The sequence below is a fragment of the Pleurodeles waltl genome, chromosome 3_1 (genome assembly GCF_031143425.1).
Source record: "Pleurodeles waltl isolate 20211129_DDA chromosome 3_1, aPleWal1.hap1.20221129, whole genome shotgun sequence".
NCBI lineage: Eukaryota > Metazoa > Chordata > Amphibia > Caudata > Salamandridae > Pleurodeles > Pleurodeles waltl.
Window position 1 is genome coordinate 653,458,264 of NC_090440.1, and position 14,039 is coordinate 653,472,302.

The window sequence follows — 14,039 nt, forward strand, 5'->3', positions numbered from 1 at the left end:
CACCCAACACCCCACCATTTCACAGAAGCTTGGATAGATCTTTAAGATACCCGTACACCACATTTCTATACATTGTTTATTTATGCAACAGAATCTTCAAACAAGACAGATAGGGTCGTTCTCCTACTTAAGAAAGCATGTAATTCTCCTCACATAACTCCACCTAATCCTTCTCTGTCTCCTGGGGCTTCTATAATTCTCCATCATTCCCCAAGCAAAGTACTTAATTCTCTTCTCTTTTCTTTGCTCTGTCATATTATTTCATTTAGCTTCTCCTGCATGCTCACAGTACTTTTCTTTTTCACTTTACCATCCCCCCCCCACCTTCGTGCTAACACAGTTCTCCATTTGATGACTTTTCATTTACTAATGTTTAACACCTCCAAGACTGAGAGACTCTACATTCCTGCACCCACTGCCCCACGTACACACTCTGTCTGCAGTATTTACCATGACCCTCACAAGATCCCCTTCTGGTATCAATCTTAAACTTAATATCAATTTTGTCAGGCACCAAGAATGCTTCATCTCCACCACATCAGGATACCTTGGGCTGAATACAAGTAAGATTATCCCCACCCCTCAAACAATTTCCCTTCACATGGCCAAGGAGTTCATCAACTAGCTAGTAGCCAGCAAGCATGTAATCCTAAATGTTATCTGGGCTGCCTACCGCTTTATCTCAGTGGTACTGCCTTGTCATTACATAACCAAAACTTATCAAGGTAAACTGGGTAATCGGTTTGAAGTTATAGAAGGGGTACGTAAGGGTAACAAAAATGGATAGTTTTAGGGTTATAAGAGATGAAGTTAAGTGTAAAGTATATGATTGGGTAGTTAAGATCAGGGATACGTTTATGGTTAGTGTTAGGATAAGGGATAGATTTATAATTAGATTTCAGGGAGAGGATAGGTTTATGGCTAGTGTTAGAATATGGGGTAGGTTTAGAGTTAAGTTCATGGGAAGCCATAAATTGAAGGATAGCATAACAGTAAGGAATCAGTTTAGTGTTCGGGTAGGGTGAGGGTAAAGGAAAAGTTTAGACCTTGGGTAACAGTAAGGGACGTGGATTAGGGAAGCAAATGATGTAAAGATACAAATGAGGCAAGGTGATTTTGAAGTAGTTTGTGACCAGGTGGTCCACTCAGACACAGGGATTAAGAACTGATAAGTGGGCAACGAGGAAGGATGACTGTGTACAAAAACATGACAATATGCAAACTGCTGAACCTTACCATCACTGCAATCCAAGGAATTTCCCGTTCATACCTCATCAGCAAGCTCGTCTACTGCAAGCCCTGCAGACCTCTGTGATAGACTAACTGTAACCTAGTAAGCACTCACAACCACTCTATTCATATTCAGTCTCCTAAGACTTCTGCACTATAAAACACTCATCAATCCCCTAGGTAATTTAATTTTGTATACTTCAATTTCCCCCCCTTCCAAAACTCAAAGTCACTCCCATTAATACTTTTTCCAAATGGAGCACTGCAATCCTAGCGCATGGGCTTAGAACCCACGGGTGATGTGGGTGCATTTAACCCCCCCACCCACACTTTTTTGGCAAGGGTCGCTCCCATTGGGGGGCATTATTTTCCTTTTTTGCCCCCCCCCCCCGGGGGCAGAAAAACCACTAGACACCAGGGATGTTATTTTGTATATATTTTGGGAGCGACCCCTTGGGCAAGGGTCGCTCCCATTGGGGCTAATTTTTTAGCCCGGGGGCGAAAACCACTAGACATCAGGGAAATTATTTTCTTTGTTTTAGGGCAGCAACCCTTTAGGCAATAATTTTTTTAGATGTTTTGGCCCGCCCCTGGGGCTAGATAGACCATGTTTTTGGCCGATCTGTTCCCCGGGGTGGGGGGTCGAAACCCACTAGGCGCCAGGGATTGTGAGGTGTGTGTATGTTTTGTGTGGGGGGGGGCGGCGGCACCTTTGGCAAGTGTCGCCCTTCAAAGGGGGCACATTAGTGATGGCCATTTCGGCCCACCTTGGAGGCAGATCAGCCTATTTTTTTTTTTAGGCCCATCTGCCTCCTAGTGGGGCAGAAGCCACTTAGGCACCAGGGACAATTTCTAAGTTCTTGGTGGTGGGGTGTTTGTCAACTGGCGAAGTATTTGTATTTGTGATTATAACAGTTTATTTCTTCTTTTTGTTCTATTTCAAAGCTTTTGCTTCCTTTGCTGTGGATCCTTGCGGTTTTGGCAGTAGCTGTCCTGCAGTTTGCATAGTTGCATGTTTTAGGTAAGTGAAAGCAATTTACTCCAAATTGTCCTTAGATTTGAGCACACTGTTATTTGTGTTGTCATATGTCTAATTTTCTTTTTTCTTTTTAGTGGGATATCATTGGTGATTGCTGTGTCTGTGCAGAGTAGTTGCTGGTGAGAAGCTTTTTCAGGCAAGTGAGTGGTATAGTTTTTTAGTACATAACTCTTTGTGATAAAGCACACTTTGTTCATTACTTATTTTAGTGCTAGTTGTTGTTGGCAATCCATTTGTTGTTAGTGAGGATCATGGCTAGCCGCAGAGTGACCGCTCAGCAGGTTGTTGGCATGCTCTTTGAGTCGTCTTCAGACCATGATTACCAGACTGACTCTGCATCTGAGACAGGGGAGGAAGTGAGAGATTCTGGCAGTGAGTTTTGTGTCTGAGAGTATTCTTCTGATGAGGAAGCTACTCTCAGTGCAGATGAAGGGCCTGTTGTAGAGGAGGACATTGATGTGCCAAGAGTGCAGCAGCCTGGGGCTGAAGGGTTTCCCATTAGAAGACCTGACACCTGGATATGGAGCAGCCACAGTTACCTGCATTTACTGGTCTCCCAGGGAGTAGAGTCAATACGGAAAACATTTTGCCTGTCCATTTCTTTCACTTGTTTATGGATGATGTATTTTTGGAAGAGACTGTGGAGCAGACTAATTTGTATGCAGAGCAATATTTGCGGGACAACGCTGCCAGACTTAAGCCTTAGTCTAGAGCTAATCAGTGGGTTCCCACATATCTGGAAGAGATGAAAAAGTTGTTATGTTTTTTTTTTTTTTTGATAGGGTTGATCAGGAAGCCGTCACTGGCTTCTTATTGGTCTACTAGTCCCTTGATGGCAACGGCTATATTTCCTGCAACTATTACACGTAATCTCTATTTGCTTATTCTTCGTATGCTGCATTTTGTACACAATGCTTTAGCCTTGCCACAAGTCCACCCTGATTGTGACTGTCTTTTTAAGATTAGGCCTGTCCTTGATCATTTTGTAGATCGGTTTTCAGAGGTCTATGTTCCAGGCAAAGTTCTTTTTCAAGGGGTGTTTAGTTTTTAAGCAGTACATTCCTAGTAAGAGGGCACGGTATGGGATTAAATTGTATATGCTGTCAGAAAGCAGTACAGGATATGTGTATAATTTCCGGGTCTACACTGGTAGGGATTTCAGTATTGACCCTCCTGGTTGTCTGGCCGCTTTTGGAGTTAGCGAAAAAATTGTGTGGGAACTTGGTAGACGAATGTTTAACAAAGGTCACCATTTGTACGTAGATAATTTCTGCACTGGAGTGCAGTTGTTCAATGAGTTGTTTAGAGTGGACACTGTTGCTTGTGGTACAATCCGTTCTAACCGGAAAGGCTATCCAAGGGAGCTTGTCTGTTAAAAACTTGAGAGGGGACAGTGCAGTGCCTTGCGGAATAATGAGCTGCTAGCTCTGAAATTTTCAGACAGAAGGGATGTGTACATGCTATCTACCATCCATGATGAGAGTACTTACCCTGTGACTGTTTGGGGTCAGGTTGGGGAAATGCGCAAACCTGCGTGCATTTTGGACTACAATAGGCACATGGGTGGTGTTGATAGAGTAGATCAGAGGTTGGAACCTTACACTGCTCTTCGTAAGTCTTACGTGTGGTATAAAAAGTTGGCCCTACATTTATTTCATTTGGCAACTTTTAATGCTTTTATTGTGTTCAAGGATTGTTCACCTGAGTCAAGGATGACATTTGTTAAATTTCAGGAGTCAGTGATAGAGAGCCTTATTTTGGTGAAACGGGCAACAGTTCCTAGAGTAGAAGTGGTGGTGGATGTGGCTAGATTGAAAGAACGCCACTTTCCAGATCACATTCCTCCCACTCCCAAAAAAGACTTGCCCACAAAGAAATGTAGAGTATGTATCCGGAGATCAATCCGGAGGGAGAGCCGGATGTACTGCCCCGAATGCCCTTCAAAGCCTGGGCTGTGTGTGCCCAGCTGTTTTAGAAGATACCACACAAGGAAAAACTTTTGGGAAATACCGTGAACGTAAACTGCCTATTTTATATTTTCATATGTTCGGTTTCACATGTTTGTAGTTTTGTACTTATTTTATAATTAGTTAGTGGTTTCTTTGTTGTTTATAAACAAAAAAAAGTGATGGCGGCGTGCGTAGGGTGGCGCTTGGCTGGCGGTATGGGTGGGGTGGCGCTTGGCTGGCGGTGTGCTTGGGGTGGCTCTTGGCTGGCGGTATGGGTGGGGTGGCGCTTGGCTGGCGGTATGGGTGGGGTGGCGCTTGGCTGGCGGTGTGCTTGGGGTGGCTCTTGGCTGGCGGTATGGGTGGGGTGGAGCTTGGCTGGCGGTATGAGTGGGGTGGAGCTTGGCTGGCGGTATGAGTGGGGTGGAGCTTGGCTGGCGGTATGAATGGGGTGGAGCTTGGCTGGCGGTGTGCTTGGGGTGCCGCTTGGCTGGTGGTATGGGTAGGGTGGCGCTTGGCTGGTGGTATTGGTGGGGTGGCGCTTAGCTGGCGGTGTGCTTGGGGTGGCGCTTGGCTGGCGGTATGGGTGGGGTGGCGCTTGGCTAGCGGTGCCAGGCTAGCCAGTCCACACACTCATCAGCTGGTTTGATTGCTGTATCAGTCATATGGGCGAATGAACGTGATGGGCCCTTGACTGGCACTGTCTGTCGATGCAAGTGTTGTAATGTGCTGGGCCCGTGGCTGGCGGCGTGAATGGTCTTGTGCAGGTCATGTATGAAAGGTGTGTGAATGGACTGTAAAGCGGTTGGTGCCTTGCCGTGGCTTTACAGCTCACGAGCTGTGAGTCATTGGTTCAGTTTTTTGGCCTTTCAGTTATTATCACTTTTGTGAAATCTCTTGTTAATAAAATTTGATCTACTGAACCATCACTCACCCTTGTGCCAAATCCAACCAGTATGTGTGGTACTGGGTAACCTGCCCCGCTGTAATCAGGCGTCACAGCACACTTGAGACACGCTAGGTGTCTCAGGTGGGACCCCGATGATGAAGCATGCCACCAACTTGGTTGGTGGGTGAGGGGTCTTTTTCACATAAGCTAAGTGCGTTTCTTTTCACAATTTTAGTGTTTGGCACATCACAGACGTATGTGGACACATCAAAATGATATATTACAAAACTACCTGCGTTTGGGGGGGAGGAGGCACCTATGTTTTTGGTCCTGGGTGCAGCCTTCATCTAGGGAAACCTACCAAACCCAGGCATGTTTTAAAACTAGACACCCCAAGGAGTCCAGGGAGGTGTGACTTGCGTGGATCCCCCAACATTTTCTTACCCAGACTCCTCTGCAAACCTCAAAATTTGCTTAAAAAAGCATATTTTCCTGACTTTCGTTTGTACGATCACCGCTCCAGCACAAAATTCCTACTCCCCAGCGATCCCCTCAGTCTCCCAAGTAAAATGACACCTCACTTGTGTGGGTCCCCAAAGCAGAGTCAACCTAAAGATGTATAAAAGAAGAATATGTCCTTATCAACTCGCTGTGCTATCCCCTCTATCGCTACAAGTTTTTGGCCTTATTCTGTAGCAAGCACCTGGCCCACCCACACAAGTGAGGTATCATTTTTATCGGGAGACTTGGGGGAATGCTTGGTGGAAGTAAATTTGTAGCTCCTCTCAGATTCCAGAACTTTCTGTCACCGAAATATGAGGAAAATGTGTTTTTTTAGCCAAATGTTGAGGTGTGCAAAGGATTCTGGGTAACAGAACCTGGTCAGAGCCCCACAAGTCACTCCATCTTGGATTCCCCTAGGTCTCTAGTTTTAAAAAATGCACAGGTTTGGTAGGTTTCCCTAGGTGCCGGGTGAGCTAGAGGCCAAAATCTACAGGTAGGCACTTTGCTAAAAAATACCTCTGTTTTCTGTCAAAAAATGGGATGTGTCCATGTTGTGTTTTGGGGCATTTCCTGTCACGGGCGCTAGGCCTACCCACACAAGTGAGGTATAATTTTTATTGGGAGACTTGGGGGAACATAGAATAGCAAAACAAGTGTTATTGCCCTTTGTCTTTCTCTACATTTTTTTCTTCCAAATATAAGAGAGTGTGTAAAAAAAATTGTCTATTTGAGAAATGCCCTGTAATTCACATGCTAGTATGGGCACCACGGAATTCGGAGATGTGCAAATAACCACTGCTTCTCAACACCTTATCTTGTGCCCATTTTGGAAATACAAAGGTTTTCTTGATAGCTATTTTTCATTCTTTATATTTCAGCAAATGAATTGCTGTATACCCGGTAAAGAATGAAAACCCACTGCAGGGTGCAGCTCATTTATTGGCTCTGGGTACCTAGGGTTCATGATGAACTTACAAGCCATTGCAGGAAAAAGTTACAGAGTAAAACATAGAGAACAATTGCTGTTTTTTTCACCTCAATTTCAATAAAAAAAATTCAGTTGTTATTTTCTGTAGGAAACCCTTGTAGGATCTACACAAATTACCCCTTGCTGAATTCAGAATGTTGTCTACTTTTCAGAAATGTTTAGGTTTCTGGGATCCAGCATTGGTTTCACGCCCATTTCTGTCACTGACTAGAAGGAGGCTGAAAGCACAAAAAAATCGTAAAAATGGGGTATGTCCCAGTAAAATGCCAAAATTGTGTTGCAAAATGGGGTTTTCTGATTCAAGTTTGTCTTGGGTAGCTAATGTGGACAAAAAGTTATGAGAGCCTAAGCGCAAACTGCCCCAAATAGCCCAAAAAAAGGCCTGGCACAGGAGGGGGAAAAGGCCTGGCAGCGAAGGGGTTAAACAGTGGCATGCAAAACATGTCTCTGAAGACATGATGCAACTTGCTGCAACCTGGGGAGCAAACTCTGTGAGTGCTCCTTGACCTCTTTGTTTTACTAATGTTTTCACTGTAGCTGCAGAGGTGTTGAACCTCTGCCAAAATTGTTCTGTTTGTCAAACCAGGCTAGCCAGCAGACTAGGGGTAGGCAGGGGATGCTTTTTGTGTTAATGTTACTACTGTCTCTGCTAACTTGAAAAAATACCAATTTTGGAAGATGCTCAACACCTCTATTGCCACAATTAAATAATTGGAAAAAACAAAAAGGTCTCAGAATCACCACAGAGATTGCTCCTTAGGTTGCAGCTTTTCAAGGAGACACTTGTAGAGTCCATCATGATTTCAGACAGGCGTGTTCTGACACTAGGTTTGATTTTCAGTGTCTGCAGAAACATTTCCAATAGAAAAGTGAATCTTTAATTCTTATGACTACACATGTGTATATATGCATAGTGTCAATTTGATTAAAGGATTAATAAGTGTATTTATCAACTTTATATCCTAACAATAATTGAACAACTGAACACAAAGCACCAGCCTTTGGTGTTAAAGAGAAAACAAAATGATGTACCCTGTAGGCTTTGAACTGCACCATGTGCAATCCTGGACTCAAAACCCGGCTCCTCAACTTGACCAAATTTTGCTCTACTGCCTTTTGCTTTAGTTTACAATGTATCATTTCCTTAGCACACTGAAATAATTCAGTACATGATCTGTGCTCTGCTAGCTTGGAAGTGCGGATTGTGCCTGCCTGTATCCAAGGAGATTCTTAAAGAGGAGCACCTCTCTCCTCCCTTCCACTGGAGTCTGGGCTTGGTGCTTGGTTCTCTAACTCACAGGCAACCTGAGCCCTCCTCTCCCACCTACACTGGGCCTTTAAGTTTGTTGAGAGAACCCCAAGACAGTCACCTCCATTTTGTGAGCCCAGCTTCTCTGCACACTAACTCAGCCCAGTCAGCAAGAGTCCTAGAGGGCTGGTAAGACCAAAGACTTTCTGTGTATTCTTGTTATTTGTAAAAAGAGTTTTTCCCTACCCATGCCAGTTTACATTCGGCTCCCTGTTTTTCTGCAAACTTGGTGCCTTTAAACTGCTGTATTTAACCCATGACTGTTTGAATTTTCCTTCCTAGTTTCCTAGAGTCATCACTCTCTGACTCATCCCAAACCCATTCTTCTACTAGGATGTCCAAAACAACCCTTCCCAGACTCTTCCCTCCTCTACCCCTCCTGGTTCACCCCCAATTCTCATTTGTTTACCTCTCCTTTGATTCATCCCAAACCCCATCGCACTACTATGATCTCCCTAATACCTTTCTACAGACTCCTGCATCCTACACCTCTCCTTGACTTAGCCCAAACCTCATCTCACTACTATGATCTCCCAATTAACACTTATGGATTCTTCCCTCCATTATTCTATTCAAAATCAGCTAACAGACTCACACGTCCTCTCCTCAAATTAACTCATACCTCCCTATACTAATACTAATACTTTGCTCATATTTCCCTATACTAACCCACCACTATTCCTTTTGGGTTCCGGAGTAGCATGCTACTCGCCAAAAAGCGCTTTGACACCTGGTCAGGGGTAGGAAGCATTATATAAATACATTTAATATACTGTATATATATATACACATATATACACACACACACATATATATATATATATATATATATATATATATATATAGTTAATATAAAATAATGTTGCTTCACATTTAATAAAAGCATAGTCTTCATAAATAGAGAAAACGAGAAACCAATGCATTTTAGTAACTTGGTAACCTTGTAACGGCTCGGGGTATTCCTGAATGTTTCAAGTTTTAAAAAATGACTTTCAGTAATTGTCACTCCATTCACTGTTATTATGTGGATGTACTTAACTGAAGTTCCAAGAAATGTTGAAAAATATTTTGTTTTTCATTTTTAGGTCTTTCTCATCATTTCTCGAGCTTTGGCTCTCAGAGACAAGTCAGACCCCTGGCTCAGCTCTCCCCAGGGCTATCAGTGTCCCACCAAAAAATGTAGTGTCTCCCATGCCCCTGTCTTGATCTTTGTAATTAGTCTATATGCCATTAAGTGCCATTTGTCATACTCTCAATCACACACTAGGGATGGGTAAAAGTTTAAACGTAACCCTTCATGGGGGGTGGGATATTTCTACTTTGTCACAGATGGAATTTACTCTTTTCTATCCTGTCACCATGTTCATTTGGTATTCAGGTTTAGCCACATACTGTACAACTGCCTGCGGCTGAATGTTCAGCGAATCGTGGGACCTACAGGAGTAGTGAATCATTAAGTGCAAAGCTAATGCCATGCACCAAAATTATGGCTGTTAAGAAGCTGCAGTTTGTCAGCTATCCCACAGAGTTGCCATTAGCCTAAGATGCAGCGGGTAAATAGCCATTGCTTGTCACTTGGATATTTCAACTTCTGTTCATACAGACTTCAAGTAGAAGTCGCTATGGGTCGCGGCTGCGAGCTCTGGGTTTCAGCTTGCAACCCCTGCGCTGTTGCTTGCACCCTTGGCCAACATAACACGCTTATCTAGTTATATTTTAAAAGCTCTGCAGCAAGACTCGAGCTGCTCAAGAAATAATAGCTGAATGGACCCCTTTCTCTGCTACCACAGCTGGTCAGAGGGAGGGCAAGTAAGACGGGGGTAGCAGACAGCTCTTTGAGGTAGAGCCCCATAACCTGTCTACGGAGATAGTGTGTTGTGCACCACCAATTTAGCTTCATTTTTGCAGCAGTTTTACATTGGCACATGCACGGCCTCTAACCTGAGCATTGGTTAGAGAAGGAGAATCAAAGTCTGACATGAGGGGTTTGGAGGTTGGGGACTCCTGGGAGTGATGTACGTGTGTGTCTATGTGTGCAGGTGTTTGTGTGTGTTTGAAAGACCCATGTCCTGTGTGGGATGTCTTTGAGGCCTCTGTCTGGGATGTTTTCACAAGTTCATACAAATCCTGCAAAACATAAGTATACTTTACCTTTCTTTTAAATATTCTGGGGGTCGAAAGGCACAGTACTAGAGATGTGGTGCTGGTTTGTAATAATATGTGAATTGCTGCTCAATGTTTAATTAAATGCATATATATTTATAATACTTAAAGCACTTATCTTAAATACTCCCCCATTAATTGGGGTTGAGTCCAACCTGGTAGAACCATCTCACCAATGATGAAGCATGCCACATTATGTGGGAGAGACCACCTCATCCAAAATCTTTTTTCGCCCCAAAAGAGGTCCAATAACCTTAGTACAAGGAGCTAAGAATAGGAATTACCGCAGCGTTTGTTGTGATTTACGGTTTGTCTCAGGAGGAAGTGTGTTGTCCAAATCCTCTCTTGCTCTCCATGTGACATGATGATTTTCATGGAACAAAACCGAAACATTCTAATTCTAATAAGTGCCCGATAGTTTTAGTAAAATCACCTATTTCAAGCTAAGTACAACAAATTAAAATTGCAACTTACCATTCCTTGTCATCTCAGCAGCAGGCAGGCACAGGCTTCCAGCCTGCCCTGCGGCCAGTCCTGACGCTGCCCAAAGTAGCGTTAGGATTGTCTGGGAGCGACCAGCCTGGGGCTCCCAGGCAGACTGGGAGTCTGTGCCTGCTTTCATCAGCCCACAACACAGTGCCGGGCTGGAAACAGCACAGTGTGCATGTGTGTTTGGTAAAACATAAATGCCCACTGAGGGGAGGCCACATTGCATTCCCCTCAGTGCTCGTAATCCACAATGCCCCGACTCTTTAACAATGAAAAGATAATAAACATAGTGCATTGGTTGCTGCTTGCAGGGGAGCGACACTCCTCTGCCATTGCGGAGGAGCCGCCACTGTACAGTACCCTTGTAATATTTTTGTGAATTAATTTGCCAGTAAGACTGTGATATAAAAAAAACTCAGTGGAAAGTCAGTCCCCCACAATAACCTTGGAATTTGAAAAGCCTGCTTCTGTGAGAATGTTTTTACTTACTGCAAGAACAGCGCATCCTCAAGTCTGTTACTGTTAGAACACTACCTGCATTACAGACATTCTGGTATTCTTCTCAATTTAAAAGAAGCATTGTCAAAGCCAATAGGCCTCACATCATTACGCTACTCATTCAGCTTTGCAATGGTTGTTTTGTCATGGTTTTTGTAAAACTTTATTGTTGGGTTAGGGAGCTGATGGGCCGTCTCCAATAAAAAATGACTAAAAGCAAAACTATGCTTTTAGCCTGAAAAAACACGTCATAGTAGTCCTGGCACTGAAGGAAACAACTTTGTGTGAGGATGTGCTCCTTGTGAAAGAGAAGGCTGTCATTCACAAAGACGTTAGCCAATGGCTGAGGTGGGGGTAACCCACTGTCGCATGCTGTGCGCTGCAGTGGGAGGAAGAACTATGTCAATGACAAATCAATAGATCAATGGATGAAGAGGGCTGACTGAAAGTCCTATAAGTATCTTATACATATAATTTTAGTAAAATCAAAAGGCATAGGAGAACGCCACATCTAAAAAACACTTGTGGAGAGATTTGTAAAGCATTACTCACAGTGTTGGGATGAAGTCGCAGAAGTTGCATTTCCTGATGTGGAAATGTATTAATTTGGCCTTTTTCCTGTGAAAAGATACGGAGCCAAGGTCGAGGAAGTGGAACAGGCTGGAAAACCCCAAAGTAGAGGTGGGCGAGCCAACAAATTAACAGGGAGAGCTGAGCCACAGCCAAGCAAAGGGTCAGCTCTGGCTCTAAGAGCTTGATCACCTGTAGAGCCTTGAAAATATTTGGCATGTAATTCATACAGCAAACATCATGTTACAATATGATAAGGTGTCTTCAAAAATCAAAAAGGGTATGTCTTTAACAGGCCGAAACATTTCAGCTTAGTACATCAGATTAAATAACTGCATTGATGGTATGTGTTAAAGTGAGAGTTTTTAACGTTTACTTCGAAACATTCTTGCCCCGCCTTGATGCCAGTACTATTAACGAACTAAGGGCAAATTAGCTGTCATATGTACCATATATGCAGCCTAATTTAAATGATTATAGATGGAGCAACTTATATGCTGTCAAATCAAACAGGAGAGATTTTATACATATTTTCCAATTTCATGCTTTGTTCCGAATTCTTTGACTATAAGATTAGAGCATGTGTGATCGACAGAATCCACATTTTATTTTTGGCAGTTTTACATAGTGCAAATCTTACCTAAGGACATAAATGCACTTCATAACAAACACAGATTCACGGTTTTTGTTTTTACAGCAGTCAGATTTGCAGGATTCTGAACCAACACAGGATTCAATCGGGTGCCCCATTTTACATGGTCAGCAGCTGTAGTCATAACCGACCATCGCCTGAAAGTGTTGCTCGTTTTGGGGTCGAGATTCCAAGAGGACATCAAACTGAGCCAGACACTGTCATCTGGCTCAAGGTCCGTAGCCAACCCACCTCTACCCGAAGGGGATGGCGTGACGACCTCTGGGCATGACCCCCACTCCACATGGCGCAACAAATAGTGGATTTAAACAAAAAGCACTCTGGATTCCATCATTTCAGGAACTGCAGCTTGATCATTCCCAGTTGTTTCCGAATGTACCTGAAAGAGTCTGTTTCACCGGAAGTGATTCGTGGTTTATGCTTATAAAGGTGTGAAAAACCCTGATCCCTCCCTACAGTGCCTAGTCCAAGCCTCCGGCATATTAGTTATATGGTTCGCTATGTCCAACTGCAGAAATAACTTCTTTTTTTATCGAGCATGCTACAAAGTACAACATCTGTGAAACTTCTGCTCGCAAACGGCGATCTTCGCTATATCAACCTTACAAAACAGAAAGCACTAAAGCCTGTGCCATGCATGTTGCACAACCATCTCTGCTGTGGGTGGATGTACCCAAATGAACAAGGTTTCCGCGAGCTTCACATTTGTCCTTCAGGTCTAAACTTGTATGCGCATTAACCCAGTTGGATATCATGGGAGAACTTGGACCTGCGGCCTTCATGTTGCATTACAAATGATCAGGTGTTGTGGCATTTTAACTTGCGACCTGCAAGTTTCGCTCACATATCTGCCTCAGTGCTTAATTTGTAAATAAAAAGGTGCAAGTGCCCAAAGCTCCCTTCTCTTAAACACGCGGCCGCTGCAATTAAATGTGTGAACAGCTGAGGCAGCTTAATCCTGAAGCCATCTCGGGCCTCTTCAATCCATATAAAGCCACTCCCTGCCTCTTCATCTCACTCTTGCAGCTTTCTGCTTTCTCCATTTGTGACGCTTTTTCATTTTTCCCCTTCATCCGTTTTTCCCCATATGTGTCTTTTGCTGGCAGCAAAGGCTTGAGGCAGAAGAATAAGCCCCGGCCCTCAAAAATAAGTGCCGGTGCTCAGCACCGGAAACAACAAGCACAAATTAAGCACTGATCTGCCTATTTCACCGGGATGCGAAACAGTATTTCTTAGGCACTATTCAAACAGATTTCAGCCACCACTATCTTACCGGTGTATAGGGATGCTCTGCGGCACAGAGATCAATCAGTTGGCGTTGGTGGAAGTTTGTTGTACTGCGCTTTCGACTCTGCTGCACCTTCCTTGTCAGCCAGCCCAGACTTTACCAGGAAGAGATGTAGTTCAGTGAATACACGCCTGTCCCGCGTGGCACGCTGGGAATTGTGGTCCAGCCTCCCAGGAGGGCGTATATGTTCTGGAGGCTGGCGCTCCCTGTTCTGGCTGGCAGGGTGGAGCGGAGTCAAGCCTGAGAAGCCGCGCACACCTCTTCACCCGCAGCAGGGGTGTACCTGCGAAAGAACAGCCTCTGAAAGGGCGCGAACTAGACTAGAGCAGAGTCTGTCAGTCTGCCGGTCGCTGCATGTCAGAGCAGTTAGTCATAGAGTTCGGTACTGTGGGGCCGTGTTTGGAGTCAGTAACATGCAGAAGTGTCTCTGAAATGCAGGAAGGGCTGGGTTAAGACAGTCTGGATGCACTTTGG

General features: G+C 44.1%; 1 protein-coding gene across 1 annotated transcript in view; it reads right to left on the bottom strand.

Moving 5' to 3' along the window:
* Positions 1–13,685, bottom strand: part of LOC138284418 (cytosolic 5'-nucleotidase 1A-like) — a 98,046-nt gene extending 84,361 nt beyond the window's left edge. The window contains exon 1 of the mRNA XM_069223161.1: positions 13,551–13,685. The gene's annotated coding sequence lies outside the window, so the exon portion shown is untranslated. The remainder of the gene's footprint in view (positions 1–13,550) is intronic.
* Between the last annotated feature and the right edge of the window lie 354 nt (positions 13,686–14,039).